Source organism: Astyanax mexicanus, chromosome 21 (assembly GCF_023375975.1).
Source record: "Astyanax mexicanus isolate ESR-SI-001 chromosome 21, AstMex3_surface, whole genome shotgun sequence".
NCBI lineage: Eukaryota > Metazoa > Chordata > Actinopteri > Characiformes > Acestrorhamphidae > Astyanax > Astyanax mexicanus.
The window spans coordinates 21,928,190-21,944,741 of NC_064428.1; the positions used below are offsets into that span (position 1 = coordinate 21,928,190).

At 38.3% G+C, this 16,552-nt stretch overlaps 1 protein-coding gene across 1 annotated transcript in view; it reads left to right on the forward strand.

The window, feature by feature from the left end:
- Positions 1-16,552, forward strand: part of nalf1a (NALCN channel auxiliary factor 1a) — a 98,851-nt gene that overhangs the window by 73,811 nt on the left and 8,488 nt on the right. The gene's annotated exons all lie outside the window — the stretch shown is intronic.

Consider the following 16,552-nt stretch of genomic DNA (forward strand, 5'->3'; position numbering starts at 1 on the left):
TATTTGCTGTTTATTGAAAATACGATCTGTTTGGTTATAAGCACTCCACGAGTTAAAACACTTCCATCGCTGCTCTGTTTGTAGCTGCTCTGTTTGCTAGGTTACCTGTAATACATAGAGAGCTTTGGTTACAGTGCATTACCTCTCAGCAAATCACATTGCAGGGTTGGAACTAACTGTGGCATAATTGAAATTAATTGGTTTGTAGAATGTTCATAGTTTGAACACTTGCCTTTCCAGGTGTTTTTCCAAATTCTGCCTCCCTGAGTTTGACTTCACTTCGCATGCATGTGCATATGAGAGAAGCAGAGTACCCCCAGCTTCCTTTTGTTTCTGTTTATTAACAGGCCCATTGCAACAAGCCACACAATGACTGGTTATGGTCGGTAGAAATAACCTACAATGGTTCTGTGCATCATATATAACCAGACTGGAACATACATTTCTAGTAGTATCCATGCACGCCACCTGTTTAATGTCTTTAAACATCAGTTGTGTCCGTCTAATTCTCAAATAGCAAAATGCTTAAATCTGCTATGTTAAACTACAAGTACGCGTCTTTACGTGCTTAGGTCACAAGTACAGTTTTACTTAGGGGCGTTGCGGCAAATTCTGGGCCCTGTATACTCTCAATGTCAGTGGACTCCTATCCATGCCAGTACACAAGGCATGCAAGCGAGAAAAAAAATAAATCAAGATTTTCATGGGCCCCTGTCTCTACTCGGGCCCTGGGTAGTCAGGTCCACTTTCCCCACCACTACCACACCCATGGTTTTACTGAAGGCAAGCAGCTGGTGGAGCAATGGAGACTTCAGAAGGGGAAACCCATTCACTTATAGTAAAACCAAAGTGTGTAGTTGATGTGAAGTTTCTGATTGAGCTGAGTGCGCTCTCTCTTTCTCGGACTAAACATAACCTGGATTCGGATTCATCCGCTCTGAATGGAGGCTGCATCACACCTGCCCAGTTTTGCTCGGTGCAATTACCCATTCTCTCCAGAGAGGGCCCTACATCTCAACACGTACGGCATCAGCTTAATTTTTTTTAAGCAGTTAGTCTGTGTACTAAGCATAAACAATAGCTTGGGATGTTTTTAAGCATCAGTAGTTGTGAAAGCAGCTGAATTCCTTAAAAGGTTGTCACTGGAATTGGCATCCACTTCTCCATGACGACATCACAGAGCTGGTGAGTGTTCGAGACTTTGTGCTTCTCCACGTTTCATTTAAGGATGCCCCACAGATGCTCAATAGGGTTTTACAAGCTATACAGTACAGACTACTTTACAGTGTATCAAAGTGTTCTATCTTCAGTGTTGTCTCCTTAAAAGATATAAAAAAATGTTATGGGTGTACTTACTTTTGTGAGATTGTGCAAGGTATTTCCTCTAAAGAATTGCATGTTTTTTTTTTTATAACGTGAACCTCTTTTTATTCTTGGGACTATTGCAAGCTTTGCGATCCAATTTCCGGGGTAAATGCAATGCAGCATCATGAATTGTTGCTGCAAGTGTGTGTGTGTGAGTGTGTGTTTTATTTTGTGTGTGTTTTAACAGCACTTGATTCATCACTCAGCTAAGCAGGTGCAGTATGGAAACTGATGTAACAATCATTCACTGTCTGAGGCTTTAGCAAAGTCATCATGTGCCACATTGTGTCTCTGCTGTATGTTTTCAGAGCTATTAACATAGCTTTTCTCAGGCACCTGGGGACTAGGGGGGGATCAGGTGTGAGCTAAAATAGCTTCCTGAGAATGAGCTTTATGCTGAATGCATTTTCATAGATGGACTGGTAGAATTGATGCATACAAACCATGACACACTCCGCTGAGTGCAGAAGGCCATATCATACTGATTTATCATCTGTAGTCCTCCTTTTTGCTGCTGTGTTGAAGAGAATATTTAATAACTGAATGACTTGGAAAAATACCTGAATGAGACTCAGGCTTGAATGTGAGGGATTCTAGGATTAGATGATTAGGAGTGTTGAGCCATTCCCTTTTTTAGATATAAAATTACCCCATCGCCCCCCCCCCCCAACTTTCTTTCCAAAATAACTTCTTAATATTAAGGCAGCAGTCCATATTATTTTGTTTCTAAACTGAAAGCAGAAGCCTTTTTGAGTGAAGAAGGGACAAAATTATGTGTTTAATTGTATATTAATATATTCATTCTTAAGACTGGTATGTCGGGTCGCTTTTCACAAGAGTTATTCTGGCCACATCACATTACTGAACGCGAGCGGCTGGTGGAGCAGTGGAGACTTCAGAAGGAGAAACTCAGAGCTCAATAGCTCAGTCACTCATAGAAAAACCAAAGCCTGTAGATGAAGTGAAGTTTCTGACTGAGCTCTCTCTCTCTCCCTCTCTGACTAAACATAACCTGGATTCGGATTCATCTGCTCTGAAAGGAGACCACATCACACCCGCCCAGTTTAAAATGATTCTTCCACATGCTCGGTGCAATTACCCATTCTCACCAGAGAGGGCCCTCAATCCCAAAACTTACAGACATCAGCTTTAATGTTTTTTTTTAACAGTTGCAAATAAGTAAGGAAATTCAAAACAATGGAGCTAAGCATTAAAATAAATAAACACAGTACAATGTCAGTGCAAGAGAAGACTCAGACACACAAAGATGCAGAAAATGTCCTTTATAAAATAAAGTAGTGTGCAAAAGAGTAGTCAAAACAAGCAGAGTCAACACCGGTTAACAGCATCAAGAGGGTGTAAACATACCAAACACGATAAACAGTCTAAGAGTCATAAACAGCAAAGGCAATATCAGAGAACAAGCAAAATCATGAATCATGAAATTGAAAACTTCTGGAATAGAATCAAGAGGGAGACGGATGATGACAAGCCATCATACCAAGCTGAACTACTTGAGTTTTTGCACCAGGAGTGTAAGCTGCTTTATCCAAAAGCAGTTTGTAAGACTGGTGGAGGAGAACATGCCAAGATGCATGAAAACGGAGATTAAAAACCACCAGGGTTTTTTGAACTTGTTTTCTTTGCATTATTTGAGGTCTGAAAGCTCTGCATCTTTTTTGTTATTTCAGCTGTTTCTCATTTTTTTGCAAATAAATGCTCTAAATTACATTATTTTTATTTGGAATTTGGGAGAAATGTTGAGTAGTTTATAGAATAAAACCACAATGTTCATTTTACTCAAACATAAACCTATAAGTAGCAAAATCAGAGATACTGATTCAGAAACTGAAGTGGTCTCTTAATTTTTTTCCAGAGCTGTATGTATATTATTTACATTTTTATTTACTTTTTTTTTATTAATGGGAGTTAGGTAGGCTTCACTCCAGTCACCCTTCAAGAATTTATGCTTATGCTTATTCTGCAATGGCTTAGTATCTGTGTTCGTATCTGGGTGAGCATTGTCCTGTTGGAATAGCGCACCAGAGTGTGTGTGTGATGCTTGCTTGCATACAGTTTTTTTTTTTTTTTTTTTTTATCAAATCGGATGCATACAATCCCTCTGACACACTCAGCTGAGTGTAAAAAAGCCATATCCTAATGATTTATGATCTGTGGTGTTCTTTTTGCTTTCGTGTTGGAGAGTATTGACAGAAATAATTGAACAAATTGAAACAATACCTGAACGAGACTAAGACCTGAATGAGACCCGATATCGACTGGCTTTCTCTCATGTGTATGTTGAACATTCTGGACAAAGCGCAGATCCATGAAATTCTCGCAGGCTTTAAACTCCTGACATTTAGCTCATTATCTTTTTCCACAGACCCCGGTGCTAAATGCCGATACTGTACACTTCAGCGCTAAGAACCTTAGCTTCCTGCTCTGTGGCCTCCCTCTTTATTTTTCTATTGAAAAAGGCCGGCCTTGAGTGCTTTGTTCATGCAAGTTAAACAGTGGGGACGAGAAGCCGTAAGTGGCAGCGAGTCCACCTGAGTCTACTTAATGAGCGCGAGCTCGTACGTGGCTGAGTGACTTGAAGAAACACTTCAGCCAAAAATGCTAATGTCACTAATAATGAATGAATGCTAGATGAGATAGCCAGTTGCACTATGCTAATATGTGTCAGTGTTAGCTGCATTTACATTTTTGGGTCAAATCTATGCACAGCCATTACACGTCACCTGAGGTCTTTTTTTTTGTTCTTCCAAGACTGTAGCTTCATCATATACATCATATTATTCAGAAGAAAAATAAATAAATGATTAGAAATGTAGACTGATATGGGCATCCCCTGGTCATATTTATCTTGCATTTATCATATGTCATATTTGAACTACGTGTACAGATGTAGTGAATTATGCAAGACGTCAGATATCTTGGTATGAAGTTGTAGAGGTTCCTAAAGGAGTCCTGCAATAATGCATCCCTTACAGCTTGAATATCCTCACATCACCATAGTATATGTGTCTTCTTGATAAGCTCTTTTTAACAAGACAGCAGCAGTATTCAGACGAACATTGTCCTGTTGGAACAGCTCACCAAATTGTAAAAAGTGTGATTGTATACATTTTTTTTGTACAAACATTGCTAAGTTTTGTTTACTTTTCCAATAAGAATAAATGGGTTGGCTAAAGACTGGAGTTGATCCCATCTTATTTTTTTTATTTATACTATATAAAACCATGTCAGTGTCACTGCAGTGCTGAGACCCACCACTCAAATAATACCTGCTGTGGATGATTGAGGGCAATTCTATCACTTGAAGTGGTTGGTGTGGTGCAGTGGATAACCCCACTTCCTGCTAGTGAGACTGGGGTTCATTTCACGGTCTGGGTAACTATGCTGCGCTACACCAATTCTAGGAGTTCTTGGAGGCTTGGAGCATCGGTTAAGCGATATTAGCGTCCCTGGCAACTGGGCTTGGAGCGTCAGGTAAGCAGTATTAGCGTCCCTGACAACCTAGGGTTGTGGCATTGGGCCTGCAGTATTAGCGTATTAGCAACATACTAGCATATTAGCAACCGGTCTTGAAGCATCGGAATAGTGGCATTAGTATTCCCAGGAACCGGGCTTGAAGCATTGGACTAGTGGTGTTAGTATTCCCGGCAACCGGGCTTGAAGCATCGGACTAGTGACATTAGTATTCCCAGTAACCGTGCTTGAAGCATAGGAGTAGCATCGTTCCTGGAGACTCAATATGTTTGCGGTATGAGCGTATTAGCAACATACTAGCGTATTAGCAATCGGGCTTAAAGCATCGGACTAGTGGCATTAGTATTCCCGGCAACCGGGCTTGGAGCATCTGACTAGTGTTGTTAGAATTATTATGCATTGTTTATATTAAAGTCATTTGTAACAACAAAGAAACAAAAGTCACTTAAATCTTCTCAACAGTTTAAAATATATCGATATAACAAGGTTAGCTGATGCTAATGAACCATAAAAACAAAAAAGATCCTAATTCAGTCGCACTCCTCCACAAAGCCTACTCACCTACTGTCTGGCTTCCTTCCAAAACGCCTGAGTGCTGCATTTATCAAATTAAGGTTAGAGATCATACAGTGATTATATTTAGCATTTTTTTTCCTCACCACCTAAATTTAAAGCCTGGCTTTGCTACTGGGTACACGCCTGATTTTAAATAGCACTGTCTGCTAGAAGTCGTTACCTTACTAAAGCACAGTGATTGCAGAATATCTCACAGCACATTTGTTTCTGAAGCTTTTTGGCTGGTCTGATGATGATCAGACCATCATCATATGAGTTTATAATCTAAGTTAAGAGCAGCAGTTTTTCATCATAATCTGTGTTAGAGTGTTGAATGCATCATTCTACTCTATAAAAAATATTTGCAGTTTTAACTTAAAAACTTAAAAAGCTGCCTTAAAGCAGCTTCGGGGGGCATGACTACACACTGACGGTGAGTGAAGGGAAGACACATACCCGCTATGCAAATAAATGGTTGCAGAAGCAAATGGGAAAAGTGTGAGCTATAACTATAATGTCCTATAGTGTAGTAGTTTGTTTTTTTAGGTATTCATTTTTATTTAGTTCTTATTTCATATTCGTCATATATTTGTCGTATTCGCCATATTCACCATATATATATATATATATATATATATATATATGGTGAATATGGCGAATACGACAAATATATGTCAAATATATGTCTGCGTACCAAAGCCTATAGCACAGTTGAACCTATATCAATAATACCGCCCCCTGTTCTCCTTCCTGTCCCGCCCCTAAACCCGTACGTGCTCCTCCCAAATTACCTGTCCCATTTTTTTCTGCGCATTTTTCAAATTTGGGCTGAGGGTGGAGTCAGCTAAAATTGGGTGGTTTATTTACCCTTTAAACAGGTTATTCACAGCACCACATCTCTCGTGCAAAAATGATTCTTCAAGGAACTGTCAACTGAAAACATTTTAGGAGAAAAAGCTACATAGGAACTGTTTTACACCTTTATTTTTCGGAGCAAAGAGCGTATCTCAGTCAGTGTGCCTGCAACTTCCTCCTTTACCCTTGACCAATATTTAGCAGCATTATGCGAGCCTAGAAATGTAATTAGAATTCAGATTAATACAGCATTATTCAAACTGTTGAATATTCCATGGACGTGAGAAGAGACAGAGGGATAGGGACGGAGAGAGAGATAGGATCTTCTCGGCTTAAGCTACGGTGTTGAAACAAGGGAGGGAAGGGGCGCTTTGATCTTCTGTATTAATTATGGCCTAATTGAGGGAATTCTCTCTTGCACACCTCTCTAAGCTCTTTGAAGCTCACCACCATTCAGTTCTTTGAATTCCCATTATCTCTTTCTCCCTGCTCCCCCCCTCACTTACACTACGCTAGCACAATGCTCGGAAACGGAGAGAGACGGAGAGAGATGGAGAGAGAGATGTAGGCCGATTTCTATCTTTCCATAAACCATAAACAGCTGCTCGAGAAAACGCCAGCAGCAGGTCATCATCGATGTCTTGCGGGTCTTCGGAGAGAGATATTGGATGTGACATTTAGGCGACCTCCGCACAAGCCCTGTTTGCGTTAGTGCGAGCAGAGGGAGGCGCCCGGCGCAAGGGCGTCCTTTTTTGTCGCTATTTTGAGAGCCTAGCTCCGAAAAAACTTTAACTCGGAGCGCTGAATATTCAGCAGGAGGAGAGGGATGCATGTTTGGCAGGCGATATTTGATGGCATCCAGAGATGACAAGTCGAGTGTGCAGTGCAGATGTCTGCTGCTAGCTCAGCTCCCATCTGGAGAGGCAAGGGCTCAAAACAAGCGCCATCAACATTCGGCGTCTTCTGGCTCTGAGGTGCATAAGGAAGGAGCAAAAAGCAATGTTTAAACAATAGTCGGATGCCCTGAGAGACATTCAAGTGTTTTGGTAGCTTTGCAATTTCAGAATGTTCAATTAAAGCCCATTATAAGGTAAATAAGCAACAATGAGCAATCATAAACATTAACCAGGACTATCACTCATTCGACCTACAGTGGTAAACATCACCCATACATGCTAGAGACAGGGAAATAGCATTGCCTATTCACAGAAATCACTATTTTTACACCAGTAATTTAGGTTCATAGTAGCTCCACACTTCATTGGTAGAATTCTGAGGGCCCTGACATTTAAAACGAGGCCCGGATAACTTTATAATGCAGAGAGAGTTAAAAACACGCTTTATACACACAGTACCTTCAGGTAGTTCTCCAGTCAGAGTTGCCAGGTTCGCTGTTTTTCCGCCAAATTGTGCTTGTTTGAAAATCCAGTTGCGGGTGAAAAAAAATAATTTAGAGAAAAAATTTGAGATGGTGGGGTGCTTTTTTGGACTACTTTTAAAAAATACAGCGGCTGCCAAAAAACAAAAAAAGTGGGTGATGCCTTGGATTGAGTATAACCAGAAATCACAATGTAACCAGAAATCACAAGATGATAAAAATGTTAAAGAGGAGAAAAGAGAATTTAGGAGAGGCAAGAACAGAAATTAGTAAATAAAAGTCAGTTCTTTTTTTTATTTTTTATTTTTGCTAATTATGTTTCTATTAAATGTTCCTGACTGGGATATAGAACTGTTATAAAAGAACTAATAAAACACTAATGTTACAATATTATTAATGACTTTAAGATCAATAGCAATACTGATAATACATCTCTTATTAACAATATACTAATACTTCAAACGTGTGACAGACATATATTATGGGCTAGTTTAAGCCCACTTTTAAAGGGCGGGTTTTAGACTGACTTTGGGCTGGATATTTTTTTTGTTGGACCTGGCAACCCTGTCTCCAATACACTTGGCACCAAGGACGCCCAGTAATTAGGTGTTTTAGGTTCATTCATTACCTCATAGTTCTTATGGTGTGTAACAGTACAGGGTGCCTACTTCTTTTGCAACCACGATCTGTAGTAATGTGTTTGCATTTTCTTTTTGAACGCTGCATCAAGTGTACTGACACAACCCTGTGCCATGACAGACCCTGGCTTTTTAACTTGTTGCTGATAACAGTCTGAATGGTCCCTTATGTCCAGAGCTCACAACATTCATTTCTCCTAAAAAAAGATCTGGACAACTGGTTTATCTGATCAAAGATGCCTCTGAGCTCAGAGAATCAGCATTATGTCTGGACATGGTTAACTTAATACTTCTGTTTCGCACAGTGAAGTTTTAAGGGGCATTTATGAATGTAATTCTGTTTTGTGTAGTGCTTGACAAAGGTATGCCAGTATAATCCCTTGCCCATGTGGTTTAACTATTTACTATTAACTGTTTACTGTTAAATGATTGGTGGTTATTGACGAGTAACTGAGTTTTCAATTTTTGAATTGATGAACGTTGTCTTAAAACACTTTAGTTAAAATGTTTATCATGCAATTATTACAAACAAGAGATCCACTGCCCATATTAGGGTCCTAGGTTAAACCCTGTGCGAGGCATAGTGTCACAATGCTCATTGCTATCTTACACCCAACAGCCAACAGTCTGCGTTAGGGCACATTTCTGTCGAATTGCTATCTTGGCAGCTATGCAAACTTTTACATCAACAACAAACATAATGAATGAGCGTGCAGGTCAGTTTCCTGAGTTTCCTCAGTTGATGGTTTCCAGTTTTCCTGCTAAGTAGCGCTAGTTGTTGGACGCGCCTAGGTAGCTGTGGCCCTGAAATAGCAATGCGCCAAAGTCAGAGCGCACCTGGCAAGTAACACGCTGATAGTTTTTTTTTTTTTTTTTTTTTGCACATTACGCCCCAAAACACACCTACAATTAACTAAGAGAATTAGTACATGCCTTTCACATGATTTGAGTCGCACAAGGTGTACTTCTCCCGTTGTTATGATAGGAAAGACACTCTGACACTGAACCCTAAATCAAGCTGTGTTTTGCATGGTTGAGGACTGCATGATTTGAATCGCACAAGGTGTACTTTTCCCATCGTTATGATAACAAAGACACACTGACACTGAACCCTAAATCAAGCTGCATTTTGCAAGGTTGACGACTCACCTATAGATCAATGAAATAGGACCCATACATTCGAGTTAAAAAATCTGTAAAAAAGTTCACAGAACAGTGCATTAGGAGAGAACAGCCTCCTGAAAGAAAGTGCGCTTGCTGCTACGGCCAAAAACATCCTAAACACATTAGCCTGTGCCCTCAGAACACAGGGAACATCTAATTCGATCCTGCAGTCTGTAACTCAGCCCTAAATGATTATATGCACTCCACCACCCTGTAGCTGAGAGTTAAGTCTAACTGCCTCCAGTGTGGCATTTGTCCCCAGTGCATGCACTCATTGGCTCACAATTACAGTCAGCATTGCACAAACTCCAGGTTTCTTAATCTAATCGTGTTTCGTAATAATGTGGCAAGTCTCTTTTCATATAATTACTTACCATTGATGCATTGTAATGATCCTCGGAAGCAGTCTAATTAGATTTGAATCATTAATGAGGAACGTATGGTTAATGAAGTTTCATTGAGCATGTGAGATATGTGCGTAGGGCACACACACACTTACACACACACATACACACACTGTGAGGTACCTAAGACATACTACCAAACTTGGCTAATGCTGTAGAGGAGGATGTCTGTGTTATGTAATGCTTGTTGATAAGAGATGGAATCGTGTGTGTGTGTGTGTGTGTGTGTGTGTGTGTGTTTTCTTGTGTATGCATTTCCACAGCAATAAATATATTCCAAACTCTTGGCAAGAGTCCAAACAGTCCTGTTTTTCCACACAGTCTCTTCCTATCCATCCATCTGTCTGCAGCCCTCAGCCTCGCTACTCCTCAGCGGCCATTGAGCGTTTTCTTTGTAGCATCATTCGCCATTAGGGATAGCATGTTGCTTATTGATCAAGAGTAGACCGTGTCCGTGTCCGCTTGTGACCTTGCTTATCTGACGCCCCAGTGTCAGTCCCTGGAAAGCTCTACAGATACAGTGTTTGTTGAATCACTCAACAAAGAAAGACATCCCTCAAGCAAGTGGTTACCAAAATGGAATACCCCAAGAACCTTACAGTAGCAGCCATTGCAAAACTTCTTTTGAGCTTGTGCTTGTGCGCTTGTTTGTGTACGTTTAGTGTCCTCACCAACTTGGCAACCTGTAAGAGCTTTGCATCTGAGGTGGAGGAGGAGGCAGGGCAGAGATCTCAAGCTGAGAAATACCAAGTAGAGATGGTAGAGTAATATTGCAAGCTTTTATACAAATATGCACATGATGTTGCATAGCCACATTAGGATGACTGAAATTTCAGAATCCTGAGGACATCTCTTTCATTAAAGAGCTGTCATTCAATTTATGTAGTTTATCTGATTTTGCTATTTATAGGTATATGTTTGAGTAAAATGAACATTGTTGTTTTATTCTATATACAAAACATTGTCATTTAGAGCATTTATTTGCAGAAAATGAGAAATGGCTGAAATAACAAAAAGACGCAGAGCTTTCAGACCTCAAATAATGCAAAGAAAATAAGTTCTTATTCATAAAGGTTTAAGAATGCAGAAAATCAATATTTGGTGGAATAATCCTGGTTTTTAATCACAGTTTTCATGCATCTTGGCATGTTCTCCTCCACTACTCGTACACACTGCTTTTAGATAACTTTATGCCACTCCTGGTGCAAAAAAATCAAGCAGTTTAGCTTGGTTTGATGTTTGTGATCATCCATCTTCCTCTTGATTATATTCCAGAAGTTTTCAATTTGGTAAAATCAAAGAAACTCATATTTTTAAGAGCTGTATGTATGTTAAAGTGACAAACATAAACATTTAAACTATTGAAAGTAACAAACTATGATCACTTTCTTTACTGAACTTCGTGATGTCAAACCATCTGCGATGCGATTGTAAAACGCTTATCGATGCATCTTGGTAGTACATTATCTGTAACAATCCATAATGAATTAACTTAAAATTTACTGAAGTTTTTAAAACTCCATTTTATTTTAGATTTAAATATAAAATCAAAATAAAAGCAATATGGCAAGGAGAGCACACATTCCAGAGACCCGAACAAAGAAATAATATAATATAAGGGAGGTGTTTAAGTTATTAGCTATTCAAAATATGCTGAAGTGTACAAACATTTTTTTTTATTAGAGCTGCTGGCACAGGTGCTACAGGTGCTTTTTTTTATTTTTTATTTCTTTATTCGGTTCTCTGGAATGTGTGCTCTCCTTGCCATATTGCTTTCATTTTTATTTAATATAAATCTAAAATAAAATGGAGTTTTAAAAACTTCAGTAAAATTGAAGTTAATTCATTATGGATTGCTACAGATAATGTACTACCAAGATGCATCGATAATCATTTTATAATCGCATCGCAGACCTCTGAATCGTAATCGAATTGAATCAAAAAAGTGCTTGGAGATTCCCACCCCTAGCTGTTACTCACAATATTATCGCATCTCTTGCGATTACAGCATTTATTGTATAAATTTATCTTGTGTTTACGGTAAAAAAAATTCTAATTTATCTTACCGCCCTTCTGCTTTTCCTGCTCAGTCTGTATCCCTTTGCGTCTCTGACTGATGCTGTTGGTATCGCGCGTGTCCATGCTTGGTGCTGAAAAATGTTTCCATAACCTCTGACTATGGCTGGGGGCCACACAATCACGAGCAAACTCGAGAGGCCCTGCGGTTGGTAATCGTGGCGCTCTCTGGCATTTGGCTGCTTCATTTGCACTCGGATTCCCAGAAGGCACCCCAAGCTTTAACCTCTTGACCTTCCTCTACCACTGTGTGGGATTGCGTGAAGGGATTCAGATTCAGTATTCATAGCTGTGGAACTTCTTGTTGAGATCTTGTTATGCAATATATAGCGCTTTTTGGATATCCAAAGCAGAGGCACGTTCCTAGACACGTGAAGGAGCCAGCAAATCTTCAGGAATTCGGACTTTTGAACCTTGTAGTGCAGAAATCCATCTTCTTATCAAATCGGGACTTTCCCCATTATATCCGTTTTTTTTTTAATCCACCTTCCCTAGTGAAAAAAAAAGGTTAAAGTACACTAAGCATTATTATGCTATAGTGCACTAAAGTGTACTTGTGGCCACATTATTAATCAATATATTAAAAGTGAGATATTATACTTATTATACCTTAATTGTATAAAAATAGTACAAATATCTTACTTAAATTGTACTTAAAAAGTTTACTTAACTGTACTAAAATAGAACTATTTTAAATATACTATATTTAAGTAACATTTAAACATACTACTTCATGTATGTTACCCCATATTTTAAATATGCCTACAGTAAAATTACAATAAATTTAATAAGTGTTACAACTGTATCACTATTATACACCAAGAATATTAGGAATGTACTAAGAATTGATGTTAAATTTATTAATGTATTTTTAATATATTTTAAGTAAGTACATACATCTGTTAGTATATTTACAGCATACTTAGACATTTCTCAGTATGTTTAAGTACAATTAAGAATATTATTTTTTTACCAGGGTTTTTACTTCTCACAAAGTAAACAAAATGTTTAATACTTTTTCTTAAAAAACATTTTCTTTCAGTTAAACAAACGAGCGCTGGACTTTAATCTACACAGATTTCTCTTCTAAAAACTGTTTATCTGTGTGAGCAAGGTGTTTGTTTTTTATTTACAGTATGCTTATATTTCCACAATTTTGACTGAAATGGCCAATAATGCAATAATGCAGAGCTTACAGCGCAGCTAAAGCAGAGCAGCTATGGAACTATTTTAACTGGCTGAGTGTTTATAACCAAACCGATCGCATTTTCTCATCCTGTTTAACTCAAACTTTTTCAATAAACAGCGATAATGGAACTTTGGTATAATCCCAATAACACACTCGAGGTTCGTGCTATAACGTGTCGTATTGGCACTGCTGTTCTAATCTACAGTACTCGGCCTTTGGCCTTGTGCTTACGATCGCATCACAGCAGTGCCAATACGACACAATACAGCACGAAACTCAAGTGTGTTATTGCTTAAATACAACTGAATATATGAGTGTGTATTAGGGGTGTGCCATATCATATCGTACGCAATAATATCGCCAACATGTTTGAATATCGTGAAAGATATCAGACCCTGAAATATCGTACCATATCACCCACCTACTAGTTTTTTTATTTTTACAGTTTTTAGCAAAAGAAAAACTCACACTGTTCTCCTTTCCCATTATATGTCTACTAAAGACAGATTATATATATCATTTCTATATCATTATATCATTTATTTTACTTTAATCCTAGATATATGGAGATATTTGGAGTTCATTATTAGTATCATTCGTATCATGACATTCTGGATCATTGCCTTCTATTACAAATCTGATATATATATATATATAATATATATATATATATTTTTTTTTTTATCTTTTAATATTATATGCAATAATAAAATTTTATTTTAATTTTCTAGCAGTTGTGTATTCTTGACATTATTCAGTGTTTTGTCATATCGCCAAAAGTATAGTTATCGCGAAAATACCATGAAATATCGTGATATTATTTTCGGGCCATATCGCCCACCCCTAGTGTGTATAACCGTGTGTGTGCGAGAGAGAGCGAGAGAGGCTAAAAGATAGAGAGACGTAGAGAAAAGGAAGAGAAAGAAAGCCTCACAAATGAGTCTACATCTCCAGATTCTCTGACAGCCAGACAGTGCTAATGATGACCTGCTTTTCTACGTCTCCTGTTCTCTTTTGCGCGCGCGCGCACACACTGCAATTTGTGGATGCGCTGCCTTCTTCTTTCCTTTTCCTCAACAGCGGCCTATGCTGGGTGCACTATGTAGGGCAAAATAAATGAGCTAGAGCTATTCTTACAGTGCTGTCACCCTCGCTAGCGACCCCATCCACTGCCCACTCCGCTCTCATCGTATATGCAGACATGCCAGCCTGAAAAAGAAGACTGAAAAAAAGCGGGCCTGGTGAAACGCGTACGAAATGTGCTAGCGTAATGCACGTTCATGTTCCGGAGAGGAGGGAGAGGGAGGGCAGAACAGGTTAGGGACTGATTGGGGATCTAATGTCCGCAACAGGAGGACAGATCCTGAACTAATAGCAGCTGTTTTTCATGCTGTGACTACGACTTTAATAGCCCTGTGTGACCCGCAATGAGGTGACAAAACAACAGAGCAGAGTCCTGAGTAAGATTGATGCAACGAGGGAAAGAGCCTGTGTGCATAAGCCACGTTCAGAAAAAAGAAACAACCAAAAAAAAAATATATATATATATATTGCACCCTCTTCTGCTCATTCTGAGTACTGCAGTATAGAGATAGAGCTGTGAGGGAGAGAACAATGTGAAGGTGGTGATACAAAAATGTTTGTTTGCCTTATTATGCATGCTTGTTGTCAAAGGAATGGTTGCAAAAAATTGTTGCACCCAGAAAGAAAGTGTTGGGTTGCAATGCTGTAATTTGCAAGGAAGATAAACAATTACCAGAAACAAATAAAATAAATTATTAAACATTTCAATTCAAAGATTCAAAGAGTTTATTTTCATGTGCACAGTAAGAAATAAGTTTCCTCACACAACGAAATTCTTTCTTTGCTCCTCGCCAAGTATGCCACATAAAGCTAAAAGTAGAAAATATACAATAAAGAAAGAAAGAAATTAACTAAACATAAATATTAAATTGGTGTTAAATTTACACTCAGGATGGAAATATATATATGAAATCAGTAATGTGTTATGGATATTATTTACAAGTAAGTGCATGTTATCTACAGCAGTGGAATGTAAAAAAAATGCAAAAAGTTTAGTAGTGCAATTATAACATTTTTGCAGTGAAGTGAGCCTCTGAGAAATGTAAACGACATGTAAACGTGTAAAGAGTAAGGTAGTGCTGTGCGATATGACGATAAATATCATGGGAACAATAGAAAAGTGCGTATTGTGCTACTTACCTTCTATTGTCTCTATCATTTCTACAGTAATTTCATCAATTATTCATGCAAATATATAAAGTAGGCTACGATGAAATGTATTGGCGTGGCCACTTTGCATAAACTCGGTTTATATAACTGATAATAAAGTAAAATAAAGCATAAAGAGCATAAAAAGCTTCATAATGTGGTTTTGCGACGCTGCTTTACGTTATTTGGTTGACACGCCGGATTACGACATGCTTTACGTTAATAAACTCATGAGAGCTGAACAATAGAGACGCATTGTTCTTTTGAAAAAATTAACTACTGCATCTACCTCATCTGTTTTCATTTGATACATATATATTGCTGCACTAAAAGGTAGTAATTCTCATTTGTGAAACTTTGATTTAATGTCACTTTGAAATAAAGTTGGGAAAAAGTAAGCAATGATATTATTTTGTCATATTTTTTGAAAAATAAAAAATTCCATATCGTGATATATGATTTTTCCCATATCGCCCAGCACTAGAGTAAGGTGCATGGTTAGGTTCAAGAGACTTTAGACTGATATTGAAAACTCTTGGTCATTATTAATGAGCTACGCACTGTTAAAATGAAAAACTTGAATAAAACTCAAACTTTTAAGGCAATTTACTGCACTAGATTTTTGAGTCTAGAGGCCAACTCAAACTTTTTTTTGTTTCAGCTTAAAGGTCTCATTCCAATTTTTTCTAGTATGAATGAAATGAATGAATGCCTTGTGAGCTGTTTTTTTTTTGTGGAAAAAAAAGTGCTCCGGTGATCTGGTATATTGGTGCTTTAGTCAGGTGGAGGAGTGGGGGGGAATAGGATTTTGGCTCTTGCTCATGAATATTCATACATGCAAATATATCGCCTCTGATTGGCTAAAAGGACTGAGAGGCAGTGAGACAAACAACAGTTAGAAATGTTTCAAAATAAAGACATTTTTACACCAATAACATTCTTTGCAATGTCAAATGTTACTTTACAACATGTGTAACTAACTATGTTTATATAGGATCTCCGGTGGATTTGGTGTTTTTCAAATGGGGTTGGTACAGGTCCAAAAAGTAAAAAAAATCCATGATACTAGCCAAGGCATAGTATTTTCCAAGGCAAGCTCTTGAGATGGCAGCAGTATGCAGATGAGCAGAATGCACAGTATACGTGTACAGTTATATCCCTAATAACAACACAAATAGTGGGTTAACAGAATGCTAATAGT